The sequence below is a fragment of the Tamandua tetradactyla genome, chromosome 4 (genome assembly GCF_023851605.1).
Source record: "Tamandua tetradactyla isolate mTamTet1 chromosome 4, mTamTet1.pri, whole genome shotgun sequence".
Taxonomy (NCBI): Eukaryota; Metazoa; Chordata; class Mammalia; order Pilosa; family Myrmecophagidae; genus Tamandua; species Tamandua tetradactyla.
Window position 1 is genome coordinate 134,868,267 of NC_135330.1, and position 12,120 is coordinate 134,880,386.

The window sequence follows — 12,120 nt, forward strand, 5'->3', positions numbered from 1 at the left end:
ATCTGGCCAAGTTGACACATGATCTTGCCATCACAGACCACCCCTGGTCGATTTGGCAGCTATACACATCAACTAAAACCACACTTAATCTCTAAATAGAATACAATAACAGACATATGTTTTGCTTAATGATACTCAATTGTCCTGTGTACAAAGAAATGCACAACATTTCTCCAGAATAGGGTGCAAGTCCTTGGGTAATGTTCACTTTTTTTTTTTTTTTTTTTTTGCATGGGCAGGAACTGGTAAACAAAACCTGGGTCTCTGGCATGGCAGGTGAGAACTCTGCCAGCTGAGCCACTATGACCTGCCCAATGTTCATTTTAAACTTGATACCCTATAACTTAAATGCTATAGCATGAACAATACAACATACATCATATGATAAGAAAAAAATAAGATATTTGCTTATGTAAAAATACAAACATACTAATAAGGAAACAAGCAAGAAATATACATAGCATCACATCCTTGTTTCTGTAACTGGTCACATGGTCATGGTTCATATCTACCACTACCTTCTTTCACCACCCATTCCATGTTCCCTTTACCATCAGCAAACATTTTAGCTGATGATCATTCTTTTTCTGGTGGGGTGACCCAAACCTTCATTCCTCAAATTTCCAGGCCATTGGTAGTTCTATCTACATTGGATTTTTGGGTAAAGACTGGATTGGGTAAAGTCGATGGAAAACTTTAATCACAGTGCATGGCAGTACTAAGAGATACCCTAGGGGATTTCCTGTATTCCAGGAAAACTCTTCTTTACCTCTACTGTGTAGTTGCAGTTATACTTCCCCTTGATAGTCAGGATAAATCACCCCAGCCAGTACAGTAATCCCCATCCTTGCCTGTTGATTCAGAGGCATGAGAAGCCCAGAGTGGCCAGGTGGCAGTCTTAACTTCCATTTCAGTAGAATCATTGTCATGTCTCCTGCTAGGAGCATGCCTCCTTTTGGAACTAAAACCTGTAGACCAACTGAGCTTAAGATGGCAAGGACAGGAAGCAAAAATTTTTCTAGTGGATCATTAGAGGTGATTATGGGTAGTGCTACTTCCATCTCACACCTTGATTCTTGGACCTGTGAATCCTGGCTTGATCATTAGGTCTAATCAATATAATATCATCAATATAATGGACCAGTGTGATGTCTTCTGGGAGGAAGAAATGATCAAGATCCCTGTGGACGAGATTATGAGATAGGGCTTGAGAGTTGATGTACTCCCAAGGTAGGACAGTGAAGGTATGATGGTATCCTACTGGCATTGACAGCTGAAAGAAAACTGGTTTTGGTGGTCCTTATTAAGAGCTATTGAGAAAAGAAAAGATTTGCCAGATCAATAGCTGCAAAGCAGGTACCAGGGGATGTGTCAATTTGCTCAAGCAATAATACGTATCTGGAAGAGCAGCTTCAATTTCAGTTACCACCTAGTGATGTTTATAATAATTTACTGTCATCCTCTAGGACCCTCCAATACCCATCTGTTTTCTGTATAATCTAAATTGGAGAGTTGAATGGAGCTGTGGTGGAAATCATGACTCCTGCAACCTTCAAGTTCTTAAGAGTGGCATTAATCTCTGCAATCCCTCCAAGAATCCAGTATTTCCTCTGGTTTGCTCTTTTTCTAGGTAGGGGAGTTCTAGTGGCTTCCACTTGTCCTTTCCTAACATAACAACCCTCTGTCCAAGAGTCAGAGAACCAATGTGGGGATTTTGCCAGTTGCTGATTATGTTGATTCAATTATGCATCTCAAACCTGGGAAAATAACCACAGAATGGGTGCAGGGACCAACTCGCCTACTATGAGATGGATCCGAGATAAAACTCCACTGATCACCTGACCTCCACAAGCCCCTCCTCTGACTGATGGAACAGATTGATGTTTTGGGACATCTGGAACTAGTGTCACTTCTAAGCCAGTATCTAATAATCCATGAAATATCTGATTATTTCCTTTTCCCCAGTGCACAGTAACCCTGGTAAAAGGCTGTAAGTTTCCTTGGGAAAGGCTGGGAGGAAGGCTAACAGTGTCAATTTTTTGCATTGTAATAGGACCCTTCCCCAGGGGTACCTGGCCTTCCTTCAATCAAGGGGCTCCGGGTATATCTACTATCTCAAGTCTGGGAAGTGCCTAAGGGGCTGTGACTCTCTGTTTTTGTAATCCAAGTTAGGCTTTTGTTCATATGACTTAGAACACTTCGCTTATACAGCTCAAACAAGAATTCAGTAGACTGTCCATCAATTTTACTTCTAGGTACCCCATGATCTACTAACCAATACCGTAAGTCTCTGTGAGTCAGACTATTTTGACTGCTGCTTTGAGACTACTGTCCATTATAGTAACCACATCCACCTTGTCTATGGTGATTAACTGTTTCCACACAGCTTCTGCCAACTTCAGATGTGATCACCCCCATTGTTTTTAAGGATTCCAGTTCTATAACAGCAGTTCCCAAAGTAACATCTGAGCTACAGAGAAGGGCAACTAGAGAGCTCTTCATGGACAACTGAGCTAATCACACAAATTTATTTCTCAAAGTTCCGATGAAAGGTGTGTCCTCTGGACATTCATGGGGTGTGTGAGTAGGTCTTCCGTGATAAATCCACTCTCACATTCAATTTCTGAAAGCCTTTGGGCCCCTTCATTTACATTATACCAGGGCAATTCTGGCATTTTGACTTCCGGTAATGTCAGCCACTTTTTGATTCATGTTTCAGCCAACCACCCAAATAAACTGTTAATGCCCTTTCTAACCCCTCAAGCTACAACAATGAATGCAGAATCTCTGCTTAGTGGGCCCATATCAACAAATTTAGCCCGTCCCAACTTTATATTCCTTCCACCATTATCCCACACCCTTAATGTCCATTCCTACAAATAAACCCCTGATTTCTATCTATATAAATGGGAAAACTTATGCAGTCCTTTTGGAGTATGGGTCACACTTTGTACCTCACCTTTTCAGCACCTGTTGGGACTTTAGTCTAGTTATAGGTCTTGAAGAAAAGAATGGTGGGTCATGAAGAGAATTAAAAGTGTCATTCAAGTCAATTACCTCAGGGCATTCCATTGCAGTTTCATCTGACGAAACAGGATTCATCTCTTCAGACAGAAGAATGCGGCCTATTTTCCCACAGGGGATGGTTACAGTTTTAGCAGGCACTGAAGGATTAATCTCTTTAGGTAGAGGTTGGATGGCAAACTCTTTTGGGCAGACTGGCAGTAGGGAAGCTGTTTCCTCAAGGCAAGCTGAAGGTCAGGTAGCTTTCTCCTCAAGGCAGCCTAGAGATTGGGTGGCTATTTCTCAGGACAGATCATTACAGATCTATCTAGCAAAGACTCAGAAGAATCCAGGGTTTCCATGTCCCTAGCGTCATCATTATCAACCCATATGTCCCCATCCCAAGTTTCAGAATCCCATTCTTTTCAAATCAAAGCTCTTAATTTAACAGCAGACAGACACCCTGCAAGGTTGAGATTTTGGTTTATGTTGTAAATCTGCTACTTGCACAGTGGGACTCGGGGTCTGGTTTTCAGAAGTCTGTGACAACAGGAAATAAAGATTTTCTTCCAGGGCACACATAGAAACTTCTACATATTTCATATGGCAATTAAGTTGCAAAATTGAAGACTTCAGCTCATCCCTTTTTCTCCTTACTGTATCTGGTTTATCTAACAGCCAATCAACATCATTATACCTCTTAACTAAAAAATTTGTTAAGATGTCCAAAACAGCACCACCCAGAGCCTTAACTCATATAAGACTACAATTAGGAGAATCAAATGGTGACATTTTGTGTATCTGTATTGCCAATTCACACCATGTACTGTCAGTGCCATCTTTATTAGAAATAGAGTCATTGGTTCCTTTGAATTTAATTAGAGTAGAAAACCAATTATAAAAACCTATATTTAATACTGTTTCTCAAGAACCACTCTTGGTATCAAGCTATTTTACTCAGTATTTTCTAAGGAAACAGAGCCAGTAGGAGATATCTGTAAATTTGAGAATTTATAAAAGTGTCTCACACGAATGTGGATGCATGAATGCAAATTCCATAGGGCAGGCTGCTAGGTGGCAACTCCAATGAAGGTCATCAATGAACACTCCAGGAGAGGCTGGTTGGCTGAAGAAAAAATGAAAATTCTCTCTTCTCCTTTGAAAGTTCTCAACTGATTGGGTTAAATCCAACTGATTGGATTCTCTCATTGTGGAAGATACTCCCTTAGTTGATTATAGATATAATCAGTCATAGATGTCTATCTATTTAATAAGTCAGCCATGAAATATCCTTGCAGCAATGGTTAGGTCAGTGATTGCTTGATGAGACAACTGGCGTATCATCTGGCCAAGTTGACACATGAACCCAACCATCATAATCACTTTCCATTAATTACTAAAAAAAATGAGTTGAAATATATAGTTTATTCTCACAATGGGGTCCTCACTTTTGTACTGTTTCTTAAGTCAGCTCTGGGCAGACCTTATTTTGCAATACCATATTGTATAATATGTCTCATTTTATGGACAAATTCAGTCCTTGTTTGGATTCAAATAAAAAGATCAAAAAGGATAGACAACACGGAGAAAATGATGTTTTCACGGTATTTTAAAGAAAGAACATAGGTAAATTTGAGCAAAAATTATGTGATTAATGACACAAAATAAAGTTGTTTTGATAAAATCCATCATTATCAGGCTTCAGAGTTGACATTACCATATGAACATCTACATAAAATAATAACTAAGGAGCATAATCTCAAAAATCAGAAGTTAGGAAGTTATGAATCACAGTGGACAAAGAAAGTATCTCAAATTGCAAAATACCACATTAATTTTAATAGTCTTAGAGAGAGACTAGTTAAAATGTCTGTTGCTATCTAATATCGTATACATTGCATTGTGTAATGCTTATAATTGCCTTTGTAAATCCTCATCTAACCCTTGAACACGTTCTGCATATTTGTGTATTTAATCATTTATGAATTCAATTAATGTTTACTGAGTTATTGGGTGTACACTATGGGCCTGACACATAAATCTGACTTTTAAATCAGATTTAATGGGTATACATATATACACACACATGACATGGCCTTTGTAAATGGCATATATGTTCCTGTTATAACTCTTGATGCATTGTAGGTACCCAGTAACTACTCATGATTGGCCAATGAATGGACAAGGGTGATATGTGCTAGCTGCCTTACCCTGGGAGGCAGAAAATCCACTAGATAAGTTTATCAGTCAAATTTTTTTTTTTGGAAAAGCATAAAATTCATATATTATGCAAATTATAAGTATCAAATTAAGTTTGACTATTGTGAATAATGCTGCTAGGAATGTTTGTGTATAAGTTGTGTGAAGGCATATATTTTCATTTCTCTTGGGTAGATAACTAGGAGTGAACTTGTTGAGTCATAGGGTAGCTATATCAAATATATACTGCATGGTGTTTACTACCTTTTACATTCCCACTAGCAAAATGAGGATTACAATTTATTCATATCTCACCAAAAACTTGTCTACCTTTTTTTTGATAGCCATTCCATTTATGTGATGTATGTCCTATATCTGTACAATGGAATGTCATTTGGTAACAGAAAGAAATGGAGTACCGATACATGCAACAAAAAGTATGATACTAAAAAGCAATAAGACAAATGAAGGAAGACAGTCACACACAAAAATCATATATTGTATAATTCCATGAATAGAAAGTTTCAGAACAGGCAAGTCAAGGGAGACAGAAAATAGGTCAGTGGTTGCCTAGGATTGGGGGAAGGGCTGCGTCTACATGGGAGGGAATAAGAAGTGACTGTTAATGATTTCTTTGGAGTGACGAAATGTCCTAAATTGGAGTATGGTGATGATTGCCCAACTCTGTAAATATAGTAAAGATCATTGAAGTGTACACTTTAAATAGATGAGCCTATGTTATGTAAATTATATATCGTTAAAGCTTATAAAAATATCAAATAAAAAATGAAGTGCAATGAAAATTTAAAAAAACAATAAAAATGCACCACTTATTTCCAATTTTTTCTGGTGTACAAAAGATGTTATGTAGATTCACAAAACATCATATGTTTTCAAGTTTCCTGAATAGTCCACTTATTTACTAAATAAATATTGATTGAGCATATACATAGTGCCAGTTGCTATGGTAGATGTTAGAATGATAGTGGTAAAATAGAGAAGTACTTTACCTGTCATTGTGCAGCTTACAAATTACTAACATCTCTGTAAAGTTGCTGATTTTCAGATTTTTTAAGCAGAAGAACCCTTCAGAGGAACTTTCACTTGTATGAACATGTAGAGGAAGTGCTAGTCATATTGAAGCAAGGGCGACTCACCCACTCATTTTGCTGCTAGTCACTTTCTTTGTGGGCTCCAGGAAAATCCGTGTCAAAATTGATGACACAGGTGAAAATTAGCGCACATGAATATAGTTCTTGGTCTTGACTTATTTAAAATTTTATGATATGCCAAAAATAATGCTATCACAGTTGCAAACAATGATCTTTACAATTTTTCAACTTATTTTCCTTAAGTAGTGTTTAAATCTGATTCAGGGATTCTTTAATGGCAAACTAGATAATTCTGGGGAAACCTGAAAACTGAAACAAAAAAATAAAAATCTGTCTGACAGCTTTATAGAGCTAACAAAGCAGTGAAAAATTACAAGGTAGGATCCAGGAGAGGATGGAAACTAGGAGATATGAATTCTGAATTTAAGGATACTTTTACACTATATGCATCTGCAGATTTCCAAAACAGCAGCTGAGAAACAGAAGCTGAGCAGAGCTTTCAGGCATAACACGGGGGCTTGGGAGCTTGCAGAGGAGTGAAACACCTAATAGTTGTCCTTTCCCTCTCTCCCTCAATCCTCCATATACTTACACTACTTAGATTACAACCGTGAAATATTACACACTAGAAGGGAGTGAGAATGAACTGGAAATAAACTATCCTTCCAGGAAATGGGCCCCACGTTTAAACCTCTTCAATGTGTTGTTAAATTAAGTTGATTCAGGATTACCAGTGCCCACAGGTGCCTGCCAGAAGGTAAACATAAACTTGTTTTGGAAAAAGACGACCTCATCTTGGGTCCCAAATTGGATCTATATTCATAGAATGTGAAATAACTGCTTACTATTTTCAAGGAAATAAACAATTAGTTTGGAATTTTCTGCAGTGAACTGTGTCCATGTAGGATACAGAAACAAATACACAATCGAGAACTGGGAAAAATACTCCAACTGAAATCAAGAACTCTGGATGTGTTTATCAGCAGGTTAGTTACAAGTTATAAGTGGTAAGTGAGAATTAGTAAACTAGAAAGAAAGTGGGGGGAAATATCCATTCTGAATTATGGAGAGGCAAATGGATGAAAAGTAAAAGAGGACGAGACATAGGTATTAGAGTAAAAAGTTTAATGTGTATAATTGGAATTCCAGAAAGAATTTTTTGTTCCTAGTCATCAATATTTGTAATGAAAATAATGTCTTTGTTTTAAATAAACAAACCATGTTTACTTATTGAAAGCAACTCTCTTTTAAACTTTATTGATATTTGATTTTCTTTACCTTGTTATGCCTCACATTTCTAGATAAAATTGCCCTTTAATCCTCATTTTCTTTGCTAAAAATAAAGGACATATCAAAACTAACATGTTCGTTGCTGAACTCAATGGTGGGTGCAATCAGGCTGAGTTTGCTCATTCAGAGTCTCTCCTGAAATATCCCCTGCCAGGCAGAATTGTTTCTGTGTTTATGGTCATTCTACTTTTGCATGGTCAAAAATAAAATATTAAGTGCTTTGGAACCCCTCTGTCCTCTTCGGTCATGGCCACATACTTTCCCATTTATTTCTAACATGGTCTTGCTTCAGTACCTAACATGTTAATGTTGATTCCTGTTGTTGGTTTTAAACTCCGGGTGAGGTTGGAGTAGGAAAGGCCACAGGTTTCTTTTGCTGTTGTCAGTTGGTTGGTTGGGGCTTGTCTTTTTGTGGTGGTTGGGATTTTTCCTTTGAGTCTGGCTTCGTGCATTCACAGAAAATCTTCTGATGACACTGTTTCATGCTTCACTTCATCCTACCTCCTCCCTTCTCTATCTGAACTAGCCTCATGGATAGACCCTGAGTAATACCAGTGGAATTTGCTGGGAACCAAGCAAACTAGAACTCTACAAGACCTCATTAATTTCAAAACATCATACACCAAATTCCTAGTAATTATAAGCCCAACTCTGAGAATTGACATAAAAATGTAAGAAGACGTATTTTCTTCCCCTATGACTAACATCATCATCAGTTAGAAAACAAATAATTGCAATACAGTAAAGTCAATTCTTTGAATTGACCTATGGACAGTATGTTCTGGAAATACATAGGAAACGGACCTGTCATGTTCTTCTCAGGAAATATTAATTTAGGAAAAATAAAAGATTGACATCAAAACGTGACCTCTGACCATGTTTCCTTTCTGGGACACCTGAAGGGCTAAAATCATCTTTTGCTTTTACCTCTAAATAATCCAATCATGATAATCCTAGAAATATATCCCTTTGTTATGAGTTCTGTCCAACCACCGGGCGGAATCTAAAGTCATTATCTTTTATATGGGCATCTTGTCCTGATAGTGGCATCTAATTTGGAACATTTTCATTACTGTAGTAAATGGCAGTCAATGAAGAAAAATGACAATGCTTGTGAAAGAAAGTATGTGGATTTTGAGGAGGTGAAGAGGAAGGAAATGTCCAGATGGGTGAAATGAGACTCATTACGTAAAGTTCTATTGCTAATAAGTTCTACAATGGATCTAAGGCAAGGAAGGTTTCCAGGGGCTAGCAGTCTGTGCCTAATGAATCCTGTTAAGCTGCAAAGCTGACCTTCATTTTAATAGAACTATATAAATACCAACTTTATCCCTTTCTTGGGATTTTCTACCACATTGTTCTAACTAGTACAAGCTTCTCATATTAAATGAAGTTGCCTGGGGAAAGATTAAAGATAATTATTAACATTCAGTTTTAACAAGCTGACTAAATATTATGTCTCCAAATAAGGGTATAGCATACTTTTTATTATTGAGTGATGGGTCTAGGATCTTGAAAACATCATGTAACTTTGTAACTGATAATTTTGCAATGCACCCTTTCTTCATCGTGAAAATAAACACTAAGAATAAAAGCTTTGATTGAAAAAAATGGAATAGGAATTATTAAAACAAGCTTGTATGCTCCTTATCATCTGGTTCCAATCTACCTGTCAGCTGAAACTTCTAGTACTCCATTCATATACACTATGTGCAGAACTTCAAGTTCAAATTCCTACCAGGTCTGCAGATGTACTGAGTGAAGCATGCCATGTTTGTTTCGTAAGGGTGATTCAAGTACAAATTAAAGATAAATAAGGAGATGTTTCCATTTCCTCTAAGTACTATGCCTTCCATTTTTCCTTATTTATATTCACCCTTTAAATAGAGACATGGATGCAAAATACATTTCAATTTCCTTAAAATTTGGAAAGGAGTAGAAAAAAGCTTAGAGAAAGACTGGGTAAATGTGCAAGCCTGCAAGCCTCATTGTCAAGAGGACAGAAGGACATACTGGAGACTATTGTAAACGTAAGAATGAATGAGTCATCAAAAATATGCAGCTACTACTGGGATCCAGCCAATTATTGTCATAAGGAAGGATAGGTCTCGTGTTACAGAATCTTCCAAAACTTCTGGATTATCTACAGATACTCCTGGGTTCAAGGCTAATGGTCAGAACTGTCTTTCGCACTTAGGATATAGGATAAAGTGATAAACCAAGCCTCATTCTACTGGGATAATTACCAGCAATAATTCTGCACAATAAGTGAGTTATATAATAGTTTAAAATATGGTCACTTCAAGGGAGGAAAAAATAAAGTACAGTAAAAGGGATAGGAAGTAATGAGGGGTTGAAATTTTAAATATAGTACTCAGTGTGATCATTTCAAAGAGATGAATGAATCATGCTGATAGCTGGGGACAAGAAGTGCAGACAGAAGCTGTTAATGCAAAGCAGAGTATATTTAAGGAAGGGCAAGGAGGCAAAAATATCCACAGAAAGTGGTCAAAGGTGAGTGTTCTGGTTTGCTAGCTGCCAGAATGCAACACACCAGAGATGGATTGGCTTTAAAAAAAGGGGATTTATTTTGTTAGTTCTTCAGAGGAAAGGCAGCTAACTTTCCACTGAGGTTCTTTCTTACATGGGGAGGCACAGGATGGTCTCTGCCAGCCTTCTCTCCAGGCCTCTGGGTTCCGACAACTTTTCCCGGGCTGATTCCTTTCTGCATCTCCAAAGGCCTGGGCTGAGCTGCAAGTGCTGAGAGGAGGAATGCTGAGCTGCTTAGGCTGTGCTACCTTGCACACGCTCATTTAAGCACCAGCCAATTAAGTCAAACATCATTCATTGCAGCAGGCACACCTCCTAGCCGACTGCAGATGTAATTAGCAACAGATGAGGTTCAGGTACCATTGGCTCATGTCCACAGAAACAAAACTAGGTGCCTTCACCTGGCCAAGTTTACAACTGAATCTAACTACCACATTGAGAGAAATAGGCAATGAGGTCAGAAAGGTAAGAAGATGGTGGAGGCATTTCAAGTAATTTAATATTCAGAAGTGTAAGGAGCTTGGCTTGTTTCTGAAAGATACAGGGATCCACTGAAGAACATTTTTCCCCCCATGTGAAACCTAGAGTTTTCATATGTTGGCAACTAATAACTTTTTTTTTTTCCTTATACACGGTTAGGGTCAATCTGAACAGGTCTCTGTGCAACCAAATTCATGTGGCAAGTTGCCAGTTTGTAATATTTGCTACTGAAATGCCTTTTATTGCCTCAACCTTTTATAATTGTCTTGCATTTAAAATATTTATAGCCTTGAATTTAAAAACTTTGCTCCCAGTATTTTACACTGAATTGTTACATTAAACTATTTCTGTTCCCATTTCTCAATTAATGTAGACGATCCCCCAAATCTGACTACTGTGTCCAGTCTAATTTCTGCTTCCTGCTACTTCATGTGTCTTGGGGCCAAACTTTGCTCTTCCGAGTGAATCTGGCTCCCGAATAGGTTGCCAGCAGCTGTCCCTTACCCTTGTTGTTTACATTGAGTGGGTCCAGATCCAAATAAATCTGTGCCCACTGTCAAAGTGAGCATCTTTTCCCGGAACCCCTCAGTCTGATTCCTCCCGTTATAAATGACGATTCCAATCAACTTCTCACAGGTGTGGCTCTCCTGGGTGAAGAAAAGGAAGTTAACTCACCCTATTCCACTGCAAACCTCCACTGTTCAAAAGCAGACTTACCGAAATATTTTTGAGCAGAGGGAAGTAGAGGTGGCTTTAGAATAGTAACTGTGGGCAGAAACATTACACCCTGTTTCCATTTATAGAGTTTTGCCTGTGGAAAATGGAACAGCTACACATTTAGAAGGGACACTTTTGTAAGTAATGAGATCTTAGTGTTTAAATGAAAAAGGCATTTAAGGACTACCGCTTCTCAATTTTCACGTTAAAACAGTCAAAACAGTCATCTCACATATAGCTCTACTGAGGTCAATCAACCCATAAAAGCCAGAGCTAGTGTCTTCAAATTTTAACTAATAATTCATTCTGCTAATCTTAGAACAATGCCTCCTTCTCAATTATCATGAGTATCTTACCAGTTTCCAACTTTATTTGAAAAGGAATTAGATGAATGAAATATTTTACACAGAATATATACTAAATAAGGCTTATTAAATAGGGATTATGTTGAAGAAACACAATAGTGGATTCCATCTTTTCGGAAATGAAATCCTGACCATTTGAGTAAGAACTATGGTCTGAAAGAAATTCTTCCTCAGTATAAAGTAACTGTTATGTTTTGTTTTTGGTCCCAGCATGAAACAATATAGCAGTTGAAAGCCTTATTATGGAAAGTATGAATTAAAGAACGAATATAATGAACACTTTTAGTAGAGTTTCAATTTTAGTCAAATAGAATTTTTTTCTTACAATCCTTAGCAATGAATTCCACAGACACTTATTGTAAAGGTGTCATAATTCCCTGTGATATAAGAACAATAGATGTTCT